This window comes from Octopus bimaculoides, chromosome 10 (genome assembly GCF_001194135.2).
Source record: "Octopus bimaculoides isolate UCB-OBI-ISO-001 chromosome 10, ASM119413v2, whole genome shotgun sequence".
NCBI classification, from domain to species: domain Eukaryota; kingdom Metazoa; phylum Mollusca; class Cephalopoda; order Octopoda; family Octopodidae; genus Octopus; species Octopus bimaculoides.
Window position 1 is genome coordinate 19,289,771 of NC_068990.1, and position 7,348 is coordinate 19,297,118.

Genomic DNA, 7,348 nt, shown 5'->3' on the forward strand with positions numbered 1-7,348 from the left:
TATATATACGATGGACTCTCCCGTCGTATATATATATATATGAATCTTACTAATATATATTTGTGTGTGCATGCATATACATACATATATACGCATACACTACAAACACATGCATATACACCCCCAATATATACATATTCAGCGAGAGAGAGAACGAGAGAGAGAAATAGGGAGAGAAAGAGATAGAGAGAAAGAGGAAAGGAGAGATAGAAAGAGAGAGATAGAAAAAGAGAGATATAAAGAGAGAGATAAAGAAAGAGAGAGAAAGAGAGAGAGAGAGAGAGAGAGCCTGCATTGTTTAGAATCATTCATTCTTTGCTTTTATAGGTCGTACTGTTGCATTAAATGAGTATATTTCGCTGAGATAACGGGAGGTCTAAACGAACATTAGAAACAGCGGCAGATCGCATCCTATAAATCCACTTTCTTCTGTTAATATTATATAAGATACAGAGATGTATCCTGAGTAGGCGTTTACCCATACGCAAGACTTAATATTGTAAGTAGCCTTGCTATAGTAAGATTTGATGTTTTATTTTCTACCTTTGTAATGATGAATTCAATTTTCTATATGTCTCCTGGGGATCACTAAAAGATTCAATCAAAGCGATTTCATTCTTAAAAACCTACGCATACAGTAAAGCTGCATAATGCTGTGTCCGTTGTAATAGGTGAGGGATAGGTAAGATATATTTATCCCTATATATCCTGATATTAAACCCTGCAGGATAGCAGTTTCAATGTTAATGCTTTCATAATCGATAAAAGACGTTTCTTTGCATAGAGATTCATCGATAAAAACGATTCACTTTGCTAACCAACACTTATATACAACTTCTAACACACATTTCAAATTGATTTTAAGGAAGTGCTCGGTCAGATTTATTTGCCTTCGCCGGTAGTGTTTAAATAATCCATTACCTGAGGTAGCACTTGCGGATATTCCTCTAAATACGAGACAACTTCGCATCGATGGACGTACTAATAACGTTGTTTGTGTTTGGATGAAGAAGGCGTGGTAAATGCACTTACACATGGAATATATTTGCTGAATATTAAATATCAGCAAAAGGAAAGACAAATATTTCTTTGTGGCTGATCCATTAGTATATGCGTATTTAGTTTCGTTTCTTTGTTTTGAAGCTCTTCTCTTTTGAATTTTACCTTTCGCTCGTTTTTCGTTTCTATCAAGACAAACATACACATATTCAATCGAATCAATTATTGTTGTCCTCGCCAACAAAATGGCTGTAGGGAGCCTGAAGACAACTAGAAATAGCAAAAATATCAGCCAAATTTCTCCTCTAACCAGAATCTAATATATTTTAAAAGAGGAATGAATTTATTCCGGGGTATCAAACACCAGATTCGACATGGTGCCCTACCACCACGACTACCATGACCACAAGCACTACGACCAGCGAAAAATTTTAACCATATCAACAAAACTGAAATTAAATTCACGAATTGTTATTGGTTAGTGATGTCTTGCAAGGTACACTTGTTTTTTTCTATGTTGCGAGTTTATCTCACAATACTGATCGTTTTCATTCTCTACTTATTCGTCAGGAAAATAAATAACAACGATTCAATGTTTTGAACCGGGAACCGGATCCGGGATAGAAAGCAAATTGTTTTACAAATCTTGTTCAAGATACTATCATTATCGAAAAGCTTCAAAAGTTCCTCAAAATGATTGAAAATCGTGACGAGGTAACCATTCCATTTTAAGACTTTAAGATTTCATTTTATGGTCGATCGATAAAGAAATGAATAAATTGATGCATAGAGAAATCAAATTCATTTCTTTTGGCATTAGCAGAAATGAAAAGTGTTCGTTAATTGTACTAATCTGGTATAAAATAGACATATTTATAGAGATATATTCGCCATGATGAGGATGGTGATGATGATGATGATGATAGTGATGATGGTCGTCATCATCACTGTCAACATCATTATCACCATAGGGTAAACAGTTTTGTGCTGACGGTGCTTCTCTATTCCGAATGAAGGAGTTGATGTCTCTTAAGGCGATGAAGCCCCTCTGTAGGTGTTTTGGCCCCTTCTGCCGCCTGAAGGCGCAGGGTATCGAGGCCACCCACCGATGTAGGCAACAAAACTCCCTCACAACAGCACGAGCCTTCTTGGAGCAGAAGTTGTGATTCTGGACCAGATGTTTGAAATATTTTCGATTTTCACTCATACATCGGAATTACTCATCTTTTTTGAGACAGATGTAATGGCTTGCTTTTTCAGCGGCTTCAGACAGTTTTCTGGCAACATCTTTTGTTTCCTTCGCAGCTAATGCCAGGCAACTCAGCATCGAGTGAGCTTTCTTCCAGCGCGTTTTCCTCTAAAACCTGTTTCTGCAGGAAGGCATTTGCCTCTCATCCATTTATTTTGCATGAAACATCTTACGCTCACGTTCATGTTATCGTGATATTTTCCTGTTCTATAATAATGTTTTAATTACAATAATGTTTATATTATAAATGTTATTTTGGTTTTGATTTTTAATGATATATCATCATTTTATGTGTTTATCTTAATTTAGGTCATATTTATTTTCATAAATAACACCTTACTGATGGCAGTCGTGAAGTGTTTGCTGATTAGAATTACTGAAATTAATCAAAATGGTAGACATATCTGTGCGTTGTTACTCTGTTTAAAACTCTTAAAATTCGAAAGAAAATTCAGCAAACATCTATCAAAGTAAAATGGATACCAATGTCTTCTCATTGACAAGAGTCGAAGTGCTGGAGTAATATGGAACTCTTTTTTTTTTCTTTTTTTTGCTTGCCGATTTAAAATTTGGTATTTCTTTAGGTAAGATCTATGGAACAAGTGTCTACCTTCACTAATGTCGAAAGGAAAATGAGTCATGTTGGTCTTGATTAAAATTTCATGCATTTGTAAAAGAAATTCATTTCTCACTTACGACGAGTGACGTTGAAGTTAATGCGTAGTAATTTCTGTTAGAAAAACAAGGTAGGTTCAATAGTATTTACGTTTAGGTTTTACACCTCCTACCCAAAGGATTTTGCCCAGGTAACATTAGTAGAGTCGGATACTTTTTGAGTGGATCTCGTATTTAATTACTCTAAAATAAAATGTCCTATTTATGGACATAATACAGACGCAGAAAATAGATACAAGCTATCGACCTAAAAGTTTTTAGATGGTTGTCAGCTATGCCAAACCTCTAGGTCTTTTAAAGTCTGATATGTTCATGTCAGATATCAGTATATTTTGAGAAACATGTATTACCTTTTTTTTTTCTTTTTTTCTGGAGCATCAACGTCATGATTGGATGCTGGATTTTGTAGAAGGAAATTATGATGAGACTATACAGCTCTTCCATATGTATATATATATGGGCATTGATACACTTACACACACACATACACACACATGGTTTTCATTTCACTCAACTTTTGATTAAACCTGTGTCAGAGAAATGATTTCATGATTTTATTTTGGAAGCTACATCAAGAATAAGAAATAGTAATTTGTTGCTATTATGAAATATCCGTCATAAGAGTTAGGCTCATGTTATAATATTTTCGTCCAAACCTGTAACTTCATATTTAATAATATTATTATATATTGCAAAATGTAGTGAAAAAAATGAAGCATACTGTATGTTCTATTAATGTAAATATGATAAAATAACATTGAAAGAGTGTAAACAAACATTAATATTAAACGATATACATAGATACAACATCATGTTGTAATATACACAAGACTTGCATCCAATATATTCTATTTGCATTGTAATCAACATTCAAGTATTAGAGAGTTATTCCCTTCCCAACCTTTTCATAACTAAATATCAGTTTTGCAACCTACCTTTCCAGATTTTGTTATTATTTTTCCCGTGTTCCTATCAAATTTGATATTCGGATAATCTCAAAAGATCTGGCTTCCTTCTTGCTAACAAGAAAACGTATCGAATTTCAAGAGTAAGAACATTTTGCATGGATTTTGTAGGTTTGGGAGATTGTGTGTTGTTTCTATAGCGTTTTAAATAGATATTCATTTATGAAAGAAATTCGGGAGCCAAAGAAAACACTCATTCTCCGGTCAGTCTTTTTCTGGAAGTGCTTCAGATGCGTGGAATCTATGGAGTTAATGAATGCTTTTTTTTCAAATTTTGGTGTAACACCAAATACTTTAGTAGGGGAGGGTAAGTCGATAACATCGACCCTAATGATCAGCTATTTCTTATTTTATCAAGGCCGAAAGGATGAAAGATAACGTCAGACTCGGCGATATTTGAACTCAAAACGTAATGAGATGGGTGAAATGCTAAGCATTTTGTCCGACGAGATAACAATTTTGTTGACATACCTGGCTTTGAGTAAAAGAAAATACGGAAGGATCAGTTAATCATGATTTTATTCAACATATTCCCTTCTTAGATTCACAAATGTATTCCAGCGGTCCTTTAGTTTTTCTAAGTCCTGTAAAAGAACGGGGAAGGTTGGGCTTCCAACCAGGCCTTACACGACACCCTTAAAGTCAGGATGTTTTCAGCACCCACTCGTATGTATCAATGTATGCATATGTATGTATGTGTGTATGTGTATATGTGTGTATCTGAGTGTGTGTGACATATACTATTAAAGAGATTATAGAAATCGAAGTTACGCTAACTAAATTTTCAATCCGAGTCGATTACTTTCCCTATCTCAGATTTGGACTCGAGGTACTGAATATTTACATATAAATTATACGGAGAAAATCATTTAAAAAGCTTACACATTCCAAATAAGCGTACATATCATAGCTCTGGTACGGAATACGAGTGTCTAAGTTGTTTTCGAAACGTATTAAATAGATATATTTATATGCGAACTTTTTTGGCAAGTCATATGTTATATGTCATGTTATAATTCTGATACAAATTTATTGTGGAAGTAAAATAATACTACACACTTAAAGTATAGTTACACAACGATAATTTGACTTTTGTTTTATTCTGTAATATTATTTTTATGCTATCCACATTAGGTCATTGACACACCGTAACTTGAAAAGAATAGTGCCAGGAACAAAGTTGTAAATGTACAAAATATTTTCTCATTTTATAACATACTTCCACCACAAGATAAAAGAAAAAAAATAACGTCTGTGTTTTAAGTGATTTATTACGGCTCTTTCATGAGGCAATTGTTAAATAAATATATTACTTTGCCAATGAGAATGGTATTTGAACGAGAAATAAACAAACTACTATCCGTTACAAATAGCTGTCATTTAAACATTCATTTTCATATATTGCACAGATGTTTTGTCAATTACTTAACTCTTTAATATCTGAATTACACAAACATGAATTAACATTGCAGTGAATTCAACTAATCATTAGAATGGTAGAGTAGGTTCAGTAGTTTTGTGTAGTTTGCAAATAGCGTTGATTCGTCTGTAGTATGTTTAAATATTTGTGTGCTCATGCGCAAAACACACTTATCATGAAATGGTCATTCTCTTTATTTTGACGCGTACCAAAAGAGCTCAATTTACAACCAAGTGGTTTCAGGTTCAGAACACAATGCACGTTACTTTGGGCTGGCAAATGTCTTCTGGGTGGATTTTATCGAGGGCTGGACGGACTATAGGAGATACAAAAACGTTACAGTCTCCAACTAGAAAAGAGGTCATATGTCAATGGCCATTAGATTCCGGCGTGCCGTCTATAGGGCTAAGCACTTTATAGATGCCAAACCATCGGTCACACTAAAGCCGGCCATATAAATAAATTCCTATATATATGTGTGTGTGTGTGTGTGTTCACGTGTGTGTGTGTTTGCGTGTGCGTGTCTCTGTGTTCGCGCTTGTCCCCAACAATCGTTTGACAAACAGAATTTGTCGGATCCTTAATTTACGTCTCCCAAATCTAGATGTCCGACAATAGAGTTCGTTAAAATCAGTACCAGTCATTAAACAAAATAAATCCTGGGGTCCATTTGTTGGTCGAAGCTGTAGAAGTGTTTACCCTAACATGGCTTCATTACAGTGAGAGAATCAACTAAGGAATAAGATTATAAAAATTAAAACCATATTTACCAATTAGTAAAACGATATATTTACTGGAAATGTATTAACAAGTAAGAAGTGTGAAACGTATCCCAAGTGAAATACGTCATATTTTTTATTACCCACGAGGGGCTAAACATAGAAGGGGACAAACACCATCGGGGAACTAAAATTATAAAATGGTGGTATAAAGAAAGAAACAAAATAAAAGAAAAGAATGAATTATGAAAAAGATGATATAATGAGGCGAAATGCTAACTCGACCCAAAAAAGTGCAAAGATCATTTCTCGTTGTTCTTTATAATTCTTCTCGAGCGGTCTAAAAAAATACAAATTAACTTTACTTTCATTCACATGCAAACACACCCATAATTTTTGGCCTCATCCAATAGTATTTAGGAGAATGAATAGAATTTCAACTAATGATTCAAACAATCATGCATAAACTACTACTCTGCATATTCACTTATTCCTTTTATATTATGTTATAGGCTACTGTAATGAGAAATGTTAGTTTCTGCCAATTCGTTTACTGGAACGTAAATTTTATTTGACTGTTCTATTGTCTTGAAAACAGAATCAATGAGATAGTTTTATTTTCTCTCTCAAGCAACTTGGTTATTTTTCGACCTGGCCAATTTTTATGCTGTGTGTGTCGTAAATCAGAAATTAGGCCTGCAAATGCTTTGACTTGCTGAGCCGTTTCACTGAAATCAAATCAATGATGATTCTTTGGATAATCTTAATATGATATTTCTACATATCTAAACCAAAATTATGAAGTGTTTGTGTCTAGTCATGAATAAAATATTAATATACATGTTTGTGTGTATGTGTAAAAAAGATATACTATACGTGGTATCGCTTTCAATGCGATTTGAAGTGACACAAAACGCTGAAAAGCACAAGAGGAGAGCCTGAGGATTGTTAATAACGAAAAAATACAGCGGAAACCAGCTCAAGACCAAGAGTTGTTGACAGCACCTTGACATGCAGTCATTCACATGTATGTAACAACATCTACAATATGTTCCCTCTTCCAACCGGACAAAGTCAAGATTTCCCCACCATGTTTACATATATTTACTGAAATACAGAAAACATTGCTTTTTAAAACACGCGTTTGGGTAAAGTAACAATCAGGATCACACAACCCATTTTTCAAACATAATAGCTGTCTCTACTATCTTCTTTCAAAACCATATGTCCGTGTGTATGTACCGAAGTAATAGATGTGTATTCGTATATATATATCTATATATATATATATCTATCTATATATATATATATATATATATAT